Source organism: Mercurialis annua, linkage group LG1-X (assembly GCF_937616625.2).
Source record: "Mercurialis annua linkage group LG1-X, ddMerAnnu1.2, whole genome shotgun sequence".
NCBI classification, from domain to species: domain Eukaryota; kingdom Viridiplantae; phylum Streptophyta; class Magnoliopsida; order Malpighiales; family Euphorbiaceae; genus Mercurialis; species Mercurialis annua.
In genome coordinates, this window is record NC_065570.1 from 55,470,508 (window position 1) to 55,486,819 (window position 16,312).

General features: G+C 31.3%; 1 long non-coding RNA gene across 1 annotated transcript; it reads left to right on the forward strand.

Moving 5' to 3' along the window:
* Window positions 1-10,204: 10,204 nt before the first annotated feature.
* Window positions 10,205-15,963, forward strand: LOC126682502 (uncharacterized). Its single transcript, XR_007641456.2, has 4 exons — window positions 10,205-10,278; window positions 10,373-10,426; window positions 15,265-15,338; window positions 15,742-15,963. It is a non-coding gene; the product is annotated as an uncharacterized LOC126682502 (long non-coding RNA).
* The last annotated feature ends 349 nt before the right edge of the window (window positions 15,964-16,312 follow it).

Consider the following 16,312-nt stretch of genomic DNA (forward strand, 5'->3'; position numbering starts at 1 on the left):
AAACAAATTCCAATCCTTTTAAAATAGGAAGCTCGACGCCACCCAAATGATAACATCAACACATCACCCAAGTGAGCAAACAATTATTTTTAACAACCTTATCAAAAACACAAGTTTTAGTCAAAACTAGTAAATCGAGTATAAGGCCAACAACACCAAAGTGTTGACAACCTAATATGGTAAAAATTATAAAAGTATTATTAAATTACCAAAACTGTAACACCTTTCAAAATAACTTTATTTCAAAACAATCATTTTGAAAACACCAAGGTAGACGTAACATTTTAATTTTTAAAATACAAGAAATTCATTTTATTACAAAATATCAATCCTTTTTCAATCCATAGTCAAATATAAAACTTTGAAATATAAGAATTTCATTTTATTAGCAAGATACTGTAAATAATATTTTAGGGTGTCATGTCCAGACTACCTGTTTGACTATTTGCGTCAAAACACCAATTAGGCAAAAATAACTCCCTTAAGGTAATTTAAAACTAATACGTGATCAGCAACGTAATCCACAAAACGTGATACAAATTCTTCAGTCAAAAATCATTTAAACTCAAAACAATGCTGAAGTTTAACAAAATATTATTTTTAGAAATCAACACTCACTGCCGAAGCCAGAAGTACTCTCAAAATAGTTCAACATCAACAATTTTATTATGGGCATAAAAGCTAGAATACTATCACCTAGTAAAACGCATTATCATCATGATAAGGAAAATAACATCATGCCCAAGCATGATTTAAAGCAAATTACCAAAATAAGATTTTCCGAGAAATCAAAAGCAAATAAAATCATTCAAGTGAAACGACATCAACAACAAAAATATTAGCATCAAATCAAGACAAAAAATGACTGACTCGACACATTCCTATCGCTGTAAGCAGAAAGTTTAAAATTAAAAGATGACGTTTCAAAAGACAAGACATGAATCCTAATTCCGCAGTAGTACCTATGACTCAAAAACGACCTAACAGAGTAAACACATAGCAAGCAAATGGCCTTGGTTTGAAACCAAAGCTCTGATACCAACTTTGTCACGACCCAATTTCATGGATCGAGACCGGCGCTAGGGTATGGGTATGTTCGTACCAAAACCCGTAGCAAGCCTCGCGGATAACCTTATATACAAATAAACCTGCAAGAAAACCACTGCTCGGGGGCAACCGAGACTCCAACCTAAGTCTAATAGTTTATACAACAGTTCTAATATCATAACTTGATAATAATCCGAAACTGTGAATCATGCCTCAAATATAATAATCCAATGTAACATGCCAAAGTATAATAATATAAAAGTCGTACCACCACGACAAACCAAAGTATAATAATCAAACACTATACTAGTTCTACTGCGGTCTAAGAGTTTAAAACAACAGACTAGTTTTATTGACATAAAAACCTCCAAGAATCAAGAATCGGAGTGGACCAGCTTTCAAATCATAAACCTGGAAAATTTGGGAAAACAACGGGGTCAGATATACTGAGATGAGTTCGCAATACTATTTACATTTATTAAGTTTAAAACCCTTAAATCAAAACAGTTTATACTAATATAATATGATTATGGAAAACAGTATTGAAATGATCCCAGCGTAAGTATGACATAGCATACTGATAAACCCAGAGTGGACGGGAACAAATCCTCGTCATATATATATACCAGTGTGAGCAAGACTTTAGTCTGCCGATTCCCAGAGTACTTACCGGTGCACACAGTCTCGATACAAGCCTATCGAGCAGCTCGTTTCAATCCAGATCCATAATCCGTAAAAACAGTTCAAAAACATTTATAATATTAAAATATGATGCGGTACTTAATAAAGCGGTAAATAGCACTACAAACTCACTGATTGCTTATCCACGTGATACTTCGGCAAACAGCTAACCCTGATTCGACTCCGGAGCGCGAGTAGTCGAAGAGTCTAAAAATAAATCATACGTTAAAATCGCTCCAACCCCTAACTCTAAGAATACTAGACACCACGTAGGACTAGCACAATTAATCAGACAATTAAATAACACACAGAGAAACACAATTCTCAACTAAATTATAATGTCGTAATAATTCAAGACTATTGAGTTCACACCTAAAATCCAATCCGAAAATATTATTAAAATAATATTTAAATGATAACTTAAATAATTTCCTCAAATAGTGGATTAGCCGAGTTTCTAAAAACTACCAAGCTAATCCCACATGTCGGGCGACCCAAGTTTAACCCGACCCAACCATTAATCCATAATTATAAACCATAGTTATAATTTTAATTTAATAAAAATATTAATCAAATATCAAAATGGAACTCAATAGCTTGAAACCCAAGTAACCAATATCTAAAATTAATTACTTAATCAAAATAATTTAAGAAAATAATTTAAAGGTAAAAATATAAATTAGCCAAATTAGCACACCAAACCAAGAATTTAAAATTTGACAATTACCCAAGTAATTATTTGTTTAAAAGATTATAAAATAAATTATTGTTTTTTAAAATATATATATATATATATATATATATATATATATATAATAATAATAATAATAATAATAATAATAATAATAATAATAATAATAATAATAATAAAAAGCAATTTAATTTATAAACGATACTAATATTAATTTAAGATCTCAAATAATGTTAACAACAACAAATTTAGAAATCAAACGAATATTTGAAATCCGATTTCAAACTCGATAATTAAATTAATAACCTTTTAATTTACAAACCAAATTAAAAGAAATTAAAAGTTTAATAGCCAACATTAGCCCAAATTAAATTGAAACAAGAAACCAAGCCCGAGCCATCAAACACATTCATTAAGCCCATTTTATATTATAAAACTAACTTGAAACAAACAAAGTAGCCCACTAATTTTGCAACTTCCGCCACTATCAAGTTTCAGAAGCCATATTCATTAAACCAAATTGATGTGTAATATTTAGCAAAACTTCAACAACAACCTTCTCAAACATTTGAATATCAAAATATTACCGCCCTAACCCATTGAAGAACCATCTTCAACAAAACAAACCAACATTGAAACTCAACAAGTTACAGTAAGCATACCTATCACGAAACCAAACCAAAACTCAAGCCAAATAATTTATTTTCACCTAACAGTAACATTATCAATTTAAAGAACATAAATAGTTAACCATGGTGGCCAAAGAACAATGACCAAAAACAGTTAATGAAACCCAAATAAAATCGTTTCAGTTGGTGAATCAAAGGCAAAACATAACACATCAATTATAACCCTAGAACACGTAAATAACCTTATTAAAAGAACAAAACCATCGGTAGTAACAATCAAAATAAAACTGTATATATTACCCTCAAAAACGATAAAACGACGGGGATTAATAACGGATAGATTAACGTACCGAATAACAAATTTCCAAATTTAGGATCGAAGAGGATTGAGTTAACTACGTCAGCGAATAAACGGAACTCGATTAGGTGCTAAAACGAACGAGAACGGATCAAAATGTGGAACGTTGCGCGATAGAATTAAAACAGAAAATAGACGAACTAACTTACCGATTTCAGGACTCAAAAAGAGAATGACGGCATGAGATTTTCAGAGCAATAAGAAGGTATTTGTGACGGCAGGGTTTATTATAAGTATAAGAAGTGAAATTAGGATTTCAAAACGTTTTAAAATAACCTAAAAAAAAACAAGAATGTGTATTGTTATAGGAAGCATAATTTGTTACAATTTGGAACTGTAACATGCTGAAGTATGGCCAACACTTAGAGTGCATGGGCCAAAATAACAATTGCATGAGATTATATAAGCAATTGCGTGGGCCTTATATTGAACAATTGCTTGAGATTAATATTAAACCATTGCATGGGCTTAATTTTAAACAAATGCATGGCCTTAAAACAAAAAAAAAAAAGATTAAACATTCTGAGGCCAAACCAACCCAACACAAGAAAAAAAACGAATCGAACCACAACCGAATCAATAAACGAATCATATAAATTAATAAAAATATTTAATAAAAATAATAATAAATTACCTAAAACTCGACGAAATGCACTAATTGAAATAATAATTTTAAAAAAAATAAAAGAAAAGTACGGGATATTACAGATCAGCAATCCATCAATTACATATAGGAACGAAGGATCATTTTATCCCCTGATGTTGGCACCAAAAATTAAAAACGTTAAAATTACGAGAAAAGTACAAAAAAACCATAAGTATGGCAGACTGTTTCAAACAGTCTCTTTTGACACCCTCCCCCAGTCGCACCCGGGAGAGTGAAATACACTCTTCGATTTTAAATGACAATTTTTTTAATAAATCCTTTATATTTGTTTCATTTTTCAAATTGGTGCTTTTTTTTAAATGTTAACCATTCTCTTATAATTTTTAAACTTCAATATTATATTATTATTTTCAAAAACAAATCAGGAATCTTTTTATATTTTATTCATTAAAATATATTACATCACTCTTCCTTCTCCTTCGTTCACCGTCGCCGCCACCTACTTCACAACCGCTGTTCACCATTGCTGCTCACTACCTTCTTCATCTCAAACGAAGAAAGCTCGTCTTTATAATATAGGTTCGTCTCTTACAAAGACGAGTTCATCGTCTCTATAGCTTCGTCTCTGTAAGATGGGTTCATCTTTTACAGAGATGAAATCGTCTCTTACAAATGGAGAATAGAGAGTCGGTGGTGGTGGAGGATGAGGGACAACGGTGCTGGCGGTGGAAGAACAGTAGTAGTCGCGGTGGATGGATAATGGTGGTGGTAGTGGAAAATATTAGGTTAATTAGTTAGGTTATTTAAAGTTAAGTATTTAATTAGGTTAGGTTAATTATGATTAAGTGTTTAATTAAAATTAATTATATTTTATTAAAATTTTAATTATGGTTATAATTAGATATTTAATTATAGTTAAATATGATTAAATAAAGTTAATTGTGTGAAAATTTGGAATCCTACTCTTTTTTTGTCAAAAAGGGGAAAACAATCCGGTTTGGCCTAGTTTATGGTGAAGGTAATATGATTTCGCTAATTTTGATGTTTTTTATATTTCATATCAAGACGAGGGGGTAAAATTATCCTTTGTTCAAACATATGGGTTTTTTAAATTTTCATTAAACATTCAACATACGGTACTTTCACATAGTGTCATGTCAGATCTAACATGAACGTTATCTGACAGCATGAACCACAAATTTTCCTATTATGTTGCACCCATGCACCTGATCGATGTGTATTCTTTATTTCGTATGATTATATATATACATATATATGTACATATATACATAACATATATGTATATATATATATGTTATGTATGTGTGTGTGTGTGTGTGTACGGCATAATCACTTAAAAATATTTTATTTTTTCGATCATTTTCATTTATATATCAATCTTTTGAATATGTCAATTTCGATCTAATTTCGATAATCATTTTTTAACTATAGTCAATTACTTAAATTTTTTTAAAAGCCTTTTTTTTAACTTTTCATTTATAATCTAATCTTTTCATTTTTCAATAGAAAAATACGTATCAAAATTGTAAATTGTTTTATCATAAATGAAAAAATTGAAAAACTTGAATATTATTAAATGATTTTGCCAATTCATATAACTACCATATAAGATATTTTTACTATATAATAGTAACAATTTACTCGAAGATCAAGTAAGCCCTTAACGTCCAAAAAATTTCAAAAATGCCCATAACATCTTAAAAAGTGAATAACCAGACCCTCCGTTTTTTACAATCAAGCTCCTAAAATCGGGTCATGGTTGTTCATTTTTTAAGACGTCAGAGATATATTTAAATATTTCTAGACGTGAGGGGTTCACTTGATCTTGTAGATGAACATTAGAGATATAATGAACGTTTATCCTATTTATAAATTGAAGTTTAGGTATTATGTTGATAAATCATATATAAATAAAGTAAGAGTACATTTTCAATATTTGCTGCCACCAGATAAACCCAGAAAACTTAGGCTAGAGGCTGACTTTTCTGCCTCCCTTTCTCCGGGTCTGAGATTCCATCTCGCGGACTCTTCCGATTAAGCGATTCCAAGAGAAAAGTCTATTGATATTATCAATAAAAATAACTCCCTATAAACTTGGTGTTTACCAAAAAATAATAAGAAAAGGCAATCCACAGTTTTACAAGCATAATTTAAAATCGAACTTTAATTTAATCTCTTTTTTTTCTCTTTTAAAATCTAATCTCATTATCATTAAACACTGAAAAAAGAGTCATTTATGCCTTTAACGTTTGACTTTAAGATCAAGTAAGTTCTTAACGTTTTAAAAAAATTCAAATATGCCTCTAACATCTTAAAAAATGATCAATCAGGCTCCCGATTTGGATAACCAGGCACCTAACATCTTATTTATACGTCAAAATTAGGGGCCTGATTATTAACATTTTAAGACGTTAGAGGTGTATTTGAATCTTTCCGAACAGGATCAAATCATAGTGGACTAGAATAAACATTGTAAAATTATTGTTCCCACATGCATATATAGAGATATTATGTGCCCTAAAATATATATAGAGAGAGAGAGATTATTATTCGATTCGGAAGTATCAAGATTCGACTCTCCAATCCCACGTTATACTAAAAAAAACATTATGAATTTATTTTTTTGTCACTTTTCATGTGAGTAAAGCTTTTACAAGATTTAATTTGAGATAATTATGCTTCAGAATATGATCTCATTTTTTATGTTATTTTTCGCTCAAAAGAGTTGAATTTATTATGAAAAGAGGAATAAAAATATTATCTTTTATTCCCCTACTATAAAAATATACTTAGAGTGATAAAATGACTGCTTAATGTTAAAAACTATTTTTTTAATTTTTTATATATAAAGCTATCAAAAAAGGAATTATTTTCTAAATATCTTTTCTGGGTAAAGTATTTACACCATTTTGACTCATCTTTTCCTCTTATCCTACATTACCTAATTAGCTAACTTATTTACCAAAAATACTCAATATATAAAAAAGTCTTATTTCATTTTATGTTAAATTTTTACATAGCCGTCTTTTTTTTCTGTCTCTTCTTCTCTCTTCTCTCTCTTCTTCTCTCTTCATTTCTTCTTCTTTTCTTCTTTTTTTTTTTCATTTGATTTTCAGTTTATCTCCTCCGATTACTTTTCCGTTCGTCTTTTCGGTCGCGCTTCCGTTCGTCTACTTCCGATGGATTTCTCGTCGTTTCCGGTCGTTTTTCCGTTCGTCTTTTCCGTTCGTGCTAGTCCGTTTGTCTTTTCTATTCGCGCTATGGATTTCTCGACTCGTTTTTAGATTTGTGTAGTTTTTTAGGTTTTTTTAATAATTTAAATATTTTGTAAATAAATTATTGTAGATCTATAATTTTTTGTTTATAAAATTGTTCTATTGTTCATATAATTATTTATTTTGTCTTCTCTTATTCATAGATTTGTTTATTGCTACTGATTTTGTAAAGAAAATATTGATTTATGGTGCATTTGTAATAATTTTATAATATCTTTACGTTTTAGTGTATTTTTGATGTATTAATGGTGTATTTCTGCCGTTTTTAGTATATTTATGGTGTATTTACAGTGTTTATGGTGCATTTACAGTGTTTATGGTGTATTTGCAGTGTTTATGGTGTATTTGCAGTGTTTCATGGTTAAACCACAAAAAACACTACAAAATGCTATAAATACACTATTTATACACCACTTATACACTACTTATACACTATATATACACTAATTTTACACTATATAAACACTATAAAAACACTATATATACACTACTGTTACACTATAAAAAATAAAATAAAAAATTCCAGGAATTTTTTTATAAAAAATAAAAATTAACACTATATATACACTAATCTTACACTGTATAAAAAAACTTCTGGTCGGTTCGTTCGGTTTGGTTGACCGAACCGAAAAAACCGAAAACCGAAATTGAAAAACCGAAAAAGGTATTTTGATAAATAGAAAAACAAAACAGGTAAATCAAGTTAGGGCAAAAAGTCAAAAAATAAAACTCAAAACTTGCAATGTAAAGTTGTAATTATTTTGGCGAAACATGTATTTAGGGAAATTAGCACTATCAAAAATTGTAAATATATTTTAATTTATAATTTTATTATAATTTTGTTTAATTAATTTAACTGTGTCGATTTTAAGTTGAATTTCTATATAAATTCGCTTTTTAGAATTATTAAATTCAAATCCTAGTTCAAAATAATAATAAAAATAATAACAAAATTAAATTATAAATTCTCTATTTTTAGTGTTCGAAGCCTAAAATAGTAAGTATGAAGTTTAAAATAAAAAAAAATGGATATCATGCTAAGGTGAAAGATTGGTATTATAGTAGAAAAAAGGGCCATGTATACCCTTAAATTTGAGATCCAAGATCAGGTAAGTTCTCAACGTCCGGAAAGATTCGTATATCTTTCCAACGTTTAAAAAAATGAACAGCCATTATGCTTCCAAATTGGGGTCTGGTTGTTCAATTTTTAAAATATTAAGGGGCATATTTAAATTTTTTCGGACGTTGAAAACTTACTTGATTCTGAAATCAAATCTTAAGGGCATAAAATACCCTTTTTTCATAAAGTATAGACCAAAAAAAAAGATTGCAATAAAATTATCAAACTGGAGTAAATTTGTAAATTACGGAAAATCTCGATTGAGAAAAGCTGTTAAGTACCATCAGACCTAAAAAAATACTAAAAGTGAATGAATATTTAAAAGCTTTAACTTTTATTTTTGGGTTACTTATCACTTAATTTTTTTGATTAATTTAATTAATTTTTAAACTTCACTTTTCTTGTAATAAATCTTTTTATATAGACTCAATCCACTACGTCATAAAATCAATAGTATTCTATCACATCACCAAATAATAAATTTAACCTTTTTGATATAATATTTTTTAATACTATGATGACATTTAATTAATTTTAAATTTTATTCATGAATGCCATAATAACTAAAGACATTTTAAAAAAGACTTAATCATCAAAAAGCATCCTATATTTTTATTTATTATCTCACCTTTTAAATTTTTTAATTTTAGTCCATTTTTTTAATTTTTAATTTTCAATTTCAATTATAGCCATTTAATTGGAGCTAAGAAGCACGGAAACTTCGACAAAGTTGCGTTTCCCGTTTTGGAAACGTTTCGGAAACAGGAAACTCTTGGACACCCGTACGAAACGTTTCGGGCCGTTTCCGTAAATAATAAAAATTAAAAATTTATAAAAAAATTAAAATTATTACCCACAAATAAAAAAAAATCCAACTAGTTACCTATAAATTTTACATTCGCATTGCCCACAATACATCAACTATACTTATTTGTGTTGAATTATATTATAAATTTTTATATAGTTATAAAATTTTAAATATTTAGTATATTAAAATGAATTATTTTGTTAATTATCATAAATATTTAGATAATATTTTTATAAATATATCCCTATATTTTTATTATTTGCACGTTTCCCCCATGTTTCGTGTCCTTCAATTTGAAAAACTTTCGTTTCCCCGTGTCCGTTTCGTATCGTTTCCGTTTCCCGTTTCCGTTTCCGTGCTACCTATTTGAGTGAATGAAAAGATTCAAATATGTCTTTTTATACTGTCCAACTTGTATTTCATCATTTAAAATTTTAAATATGAAGAGTATATTTGAGCGTTACTCCAATTTAAACAAATTGTTATAATTAAAATTGAATATTAAATTTAGGCTAAAATTGTAATACCCCGTGTTTTTCCGGCTTGTTCCGATGATTTTTTCGATGTGTTTCGGGTTGGTCCTTGGTGGTTTGGTTCCTTGAAACCATGATTTGGTTTTCATAACCTTCGGTGTGTTGTTTTGATTAGGTTCTGAGCCTTATCGAATAAGTGTTTATGTGTTTTCCTGATATGACATGCTTTAGTAAAATGTCCATATCTCCCAATTGCACCGTCGGATCGGGCCGCCGTTCGGATATGTTGTTCCTGAGAGGATTTACTAAAATCTGGTCGGTCGGATCGTGTTTTTAGTGAGTTCGCGGGCGCGAACTATAGTTAGCGGTCGCTAACTAATGCTGTTGAAGTTAGCGGGTGCGAACTATACTTAGCGGGCGCGAACTTGCACTGTTCAGTTCGCTGTTTTTCTATTTAAAGACCCCTTATTCGACCTAAACTCTTTTCCTTCGACTTTTAAAACCCTAAAATGGCTGGAGTCATATTCTAACTCATTCCTATCAACATTCCTCTCAATTTTAATCCTTGGTAAGTGTTTGTAATCTTTCCTTTGTGGTTTTATCTCTAGTTCTTCAATTCTAGCAATTCTAAATCCTATATCCCTATATGTGTGTGGTTGTAGGCTGATTTGGGTTGATTGATTTCTGGGTTTTATTGTTCTTAGTCTAATCAAGAGGTATGTGGTTCTAATCCCTTCTTATATGGTGTAGAGATTGCTAAATTGTTGTATGAATCTATACTTGAGTGTTTTGGCTTTATATTTTCTGTTTTGCTTTGATTTGAAATTCTGGAAATAATCTATGTGTATTGGTTATGACTTATTGATGTTGGCTATACATTGGATGATTGAAATACTTGTTTGATTGAAGGTTTATATGGAGTTGCTGTCGTTCTTGATTTATAATTCTGTTTTAAGCCTTTATTAAAAATCTGGAAATTTCAAAGTAAATGAATCATAGGTTGTTAGATGTTTAACAATACATTGGGTGATTGGAGGAATCGTTTAAATGAAATAATGTATCACTTGGGTTAATAATAGGAGTATTTTACTCCTATTTAGAGTGTCGTTTCTGCATGCTTTTATTATGTTTTATCACGGTTTTATGGTATTCCAAATGCCTTATTACGTGTTTTAGTATTTCAGGTACTTAGGAGCATTGCGGAAGCATTTTGGTGCAAAAGTTGGAAAAGTCGACAAAAGAGATGTGAAAGCTCATTTACAAGTCTGAAAAGCCGACCCCGCTGCACTAATTGGAAAATTGGAACCAGCTATAAGCTTCAAATGAATTTTCGTTCTTCATGAAAGTTGCAGTAGACGTCCTAAGCTTTCCAACGGTTCAAGAATCGACTCAATCGGACATTTCTACACCGAGTTACGGAGGTTTGAAGATCGCGATCAAGAGCAGAAAAAGGCAGCTCGAATCGAGCTCCTCATTTAACCAAGGGAGCTCGATTCGAGCATGGGCTTGCTGGAAGGGGGATTTCTGATTTCAAAATGCAACAAGGCTTGATTCTAATTGCTTCTTTGGGCCAAACACTCTTGTAGTTGATGTTTTTATTTCTTCTTTTGTCTAGTATTATATAAACAACATTATCTCCAAATTAGGGAGGAAATTCATAGACAACATTTTACATCATTTAGTTCTCTTTGTAGTTGTCTCTTTTAGTTAGGAGTAGAATAGTTTAGGGTTTTGTGCCTCCATCTTTTCCACCATTGTTGTGGTGTTGGAGCTTTATGATTTGTGTTGAACAAGAGTTATCTATTAATACAAGTCTTTATTGTTGATTCAATTCTTACAAGTAAGTATTTATTCAATATGATTTCCATTTGCTTAGTAGTTATTAGTGATGTTTAGCATGTTTGGCTAAACCCCCATGTTTGGGGGTTGATATGAACTCTTAAATGTTGCTTGGAATGGATTTGTATGTATGGCTTGAATAACATGTTTTAATTATTGTTCTTAATGCTTGTTTTAGATTGATCTCCTAAAGCATGATTAGTGTTTGTTTAAGGCATTGAGAGATGGTTAAATAGATAGACATATGTGATTAAAAGTCTAAGTCATAACACCGTGAGAGCGGGTTAGGGATTAGGTAGCCGTTGAGTTGGATTAATCATTGCTAGTTGTTTAATTGATTAGGTTTAGTATCACGAGAGTGAGTTAAGCTTTAATTGGTTTCTCGATAGGTGGTTTTGTTGTTCTTTGAGGCTCGAGAGAGCGGGAACGATGCTTTAGAAACAACTCGGTTCTTGTTGAATGCCATGATGTTCATTTCCGTTTGTTGCAATGTTAATAAGCTAGTATCAACCCTCAAACACTTTAATCTTATTGTCTTTAATCCTTTTACATTTAGTTGTTGATTGTTGTTTGCTTTTATAGTTGAATAGTTGATTGCTTAAGTTTAAATTCCGTAGTTGTTAATCGAAAAACCAATCACTCGTTTGCTATCCGAATTGGAGTTCAAAATCATATTTCATTCTCATTAAACCTCTCATCCCTGTGGGTTCGACAACCCGGACTTTTAGTCCACTCTATTACAAGTTGGTGAGTAAAATTGCCAACAAGTTTTTGGCGCCGTTGCCGGGGATGAGGTTGTGTTTAATTGATTGAAAGTATTTTGAAATTCGGTCGAGTTAGCCTTATTTTCTGTTTTTACTTTTTTTTGTTAGTTTGTGTTTTCGTGAATTACGCTTGGTGTTCTTGTTTGTGGTTGTGCAGGAAATTTTTGCTGTGTTGGTTTATCTTCAATATTATTTTTATGGTGAATATATTTGGGCAAGAGTAATGGCTTGGGATCCAAATTGTGAGATTTGTGGGGATTTTAGTCATACCGAAGCCGAGTGTCCTACACTCTATTCAAATTGGAATGACCTTGTCAATTATGTTGGTGATCAATGGCATGCTAGTGACCCTTATTCCGACATGTATGATCCGGGGTGGCACAACCCTCCAAACTATGGTTGGAGCAACAATTGGGAGAACTTCAATGAAAACTTGAACTTCGATTCAAGCTATCACCCACATCAAAACCAATGGGATCTCAATTCCAATTTTGGCAATGAACCACAACAATCACATGGTTTTCAGCAAGATGAAATGTTTGATGAATCTAGCAAAATCGACAAGATCATGGAGTTGTTAGATAGAATGGAGGTACATCATGAAATTCAATCTACACATCTTCATAACCTAGAGATACAAGTTGCTCGGTTAGCTAGTGATTTGCAAGAGACAAACCAAGAAGGATTACTAGCCGCAATTGAAGCTCCTCCAACACAACATGATATGGCCATAAAGTTGAAAGATGATGGTGCTTTAGTAGAACATCCTCTCACAATGGTTCACATAGAGATCGAAAGAGAAAAGTGTGAGGATGTTGAACTTGAAGCTCCAATTTCCAAGCCACTTACTTGTCCCAAGAGAGTAAATGATAAAAGTGAGGAGAAATTTGGTATTACGGTACTCTACGAGGAATTCAACAAATCCTTTGATTATAAAGATCCATTCTTAGAGGGGTTTGATTCCGAGTATGACGGAAATAATACCAAGTATATGAAGATGCTCCATACTCCTCATGTTCATTATTTTAGAGTACAAGCATACTTCATATCACACGAGCTTTATTTGAAAGAGCCAACACGAAAAAAAGGGAGAAGATGCTACCAAGACGGCTTCCACATGTTAGGTTGTATTTTTAACAACCTTACGCGAAGAGTCTAGCTTTGGACTCCAACTAAAGCGCACTCGGGAGGCAATCCCGAGAGGTTTGATTTCTTTTCATGTCATTTATCTTTTGTTATTTATTTTTAGTGTTTCATTTAGGTTATTTTGCGTTGATTGAAAAAGATTTGATTCTCTAACCCAAACTCATACAATTTTCATATATGTTTAATTTCTTAGCATTGAGGACATTGCATCGAAATGTGTGAGGAGAGTTGGAAAATTGAATGTAGTTGCGTAGGATTGTTTGTTTTTAATGTTGTTTTCCTTTGTTTATTTGTAGTTTGTTTGTGTGCTTTTGATGTTTTCTTAGGAGAATTTTTGTCAAATCTTTGAGCATACCCCTTAGCTTAATTTTGTAGCATGTTAGCTAAGTTGATCAAGTACTTGCATTATATCAAATGTCATGTTCTAATTAATGAATAGTTGAATGGTGCTTCTTGTTTTAACAATTGTTGTTGATGCTTGCTTAGTGAAATGCCAATTATATGACATAGGTTGATAAGATTAGGGTGAAGTCACTTGTTAGCAACTTTTGACCCTAAATGCATGATCAATGAGCTTGATGCGGAAATATGATGTGTATGTAGTAAAATTGTTGAATCCTAGGAAATTGGGCATACGTGGCATGATTGTTGTAGTTCTAGCATTGGTAAAAACACACCTAATTCTTGAATTTTCGAGCCTATATTTTTTGTTGTGTTTTGCATGTTTTAGTCCTAGAATTTGCTCCTATGTCCGGGCAAGATTGCATTGTTGAGTTTTTTTTGGCAATTAGGTGATAATGGCAATTAGGATTACACACTTCTTCAATCCACTCAAAAAGCCTACCTTTTTACCTTTAGATAACACAATTTGAGCCTTCACCAAAGTTTTTGTTTTAAACCACAATTTTCACACAAATCAACCTTTTTAAAATTTACCTCTTAAAAATCCCAAAATTTGAATTCTGTTTTGAACTTTAAACTAAAAGCTGAAAATGTTATTTTGAAGGTTAAAAGATTGTTAATGGGAAATTCCTACTTTGGGTGATTGGATATAATTGACTAAGGCTAGATTATATGTTAAAGGTGGTTTTAATTGGAATAAAACGTTGTTTTAAGAATATTTACATATGACTGAAAATCATTTGAGTATATAAAGGATGTTTGTTTACCTTGGGTTATTTGGATAACAAATTGTTGTTATGGCATTTAAGGTAGAATTATTTTCCAATGGTTTTAAAGGCTATCTAAGTGTGCAGTTCAGATCTGAGTTTATCATTTCAATGTGTTTTGGAGTCATGTTTATTTACACTTAATGTGTTTTAATTGAGAAATATGAACTCCGGGTGGAATTGTCAAGTGTTGACAGTCTATTGGTTATTGTTGCTATTTGTGGTATTGGTTTGAATTTTGGTTAAGCTTATAGTGAGTTCCTTGTTTTCAAATACATTAGTTTCATTTTAAAAGATTTAACTTTGGATTTTACTCTGGTTGGGTCGGGTTAGACTTGTGTCGCCCGACATGTTGTGTTAAGCATATAGTTGATATATGGCTAACACACTACTCTGGGATATGTTGGATTTCGAAAAGGTGGTGTTAAATTATATTACTCTGTATTGTTTTTTGAAAACGAGAACTCACCTAAACTTAACTAGTTATTGTATTGATTGGATATGTATGTACTTTGGCTTTGGGATTACTGTGTTTCGAATGTTGATCTTTGGTTGTGTTAAGATGCTAGTCCTATATGGTGTCTAGTAATCTTAGAGTTAGGGGTTGTTCAGATTTTAACATATACATTGTTTTAGACCCGTCGACTGCTCGTGCTTCGGAGTCTACGCAGGGTTAGCTGTTTGCCAAGATTTACGTGGATAAGCAAGCAGTGAGTTTGTAGTGCTATTTACCGCTTTATTAAGTACCGTAATTTATTTTTAATATTATAAATGCTTTTGAACTGTTTTAAGCGATTATGGATCTGGATTGAAACGAGCTACTCGATAGGCTTGTATCGAGACTGTGTGCACCGGTAAGTACTCTGGGAAACGGCAGACTAAAGTCTTGCTTACGCTGGTATATATATATGACGAGGATTTGTTCCCGTCCACTTTGGGTTTTCAGTATGCTATGTCACACTTACGCTGGGATCATTTCAATACTGCTATTTCATAATCATACTATATTAGTATAAACTGTTTTGATTTAAGGGTTTTAAACTTAATAAATGTAAATAGTATTGCGAACTCATCTCAGTATATCTGACCCCGTTGTTTTCCCAAATTTTCCAGGTTTATGATTTGAAAGCTGGTCCACTCCGATTCTTTTGATTCTTCGGAGGTTTTTATGTTATTTAACTAGTTACTGTTTTCGAACTCTTAGACCGCAGTAGAACTAGTTTATTTATTACATCTGATATTACACTTTGGAATTGTCGATATATTCGATTATTTATATTTGGCATGATTACTCCGGATTACGATATTGTTATATATAAGGCATGTTGTTGAACATTTAAGATATTTAAGTTATTTATATTTGAACTGTATTATAAATTGCTAGACCTAGGTTGGAGTCTCGGTTGCCCCCGAACAGTTTTCTGCAGGTTTAAATATTTATTTGATTTCTGCGAGGCTTGCTACGGGTTTTGGTACAACCATACCCATACCCTAGCGCCGGTCACGATTCATGAAATTGGGTCGTGACAAAAATGAATAAAGTCAAAAAGATAGAGTATCTTTGAATAATTAATTTTTAAAAAAATTATCATTATAGAGTTTTTTTTCAAGATAGAATCGATTATGAAGAATAACAAAGAGTGAAAGTAATATAACAAAAAATATACGATCTTTCAAATTTTAA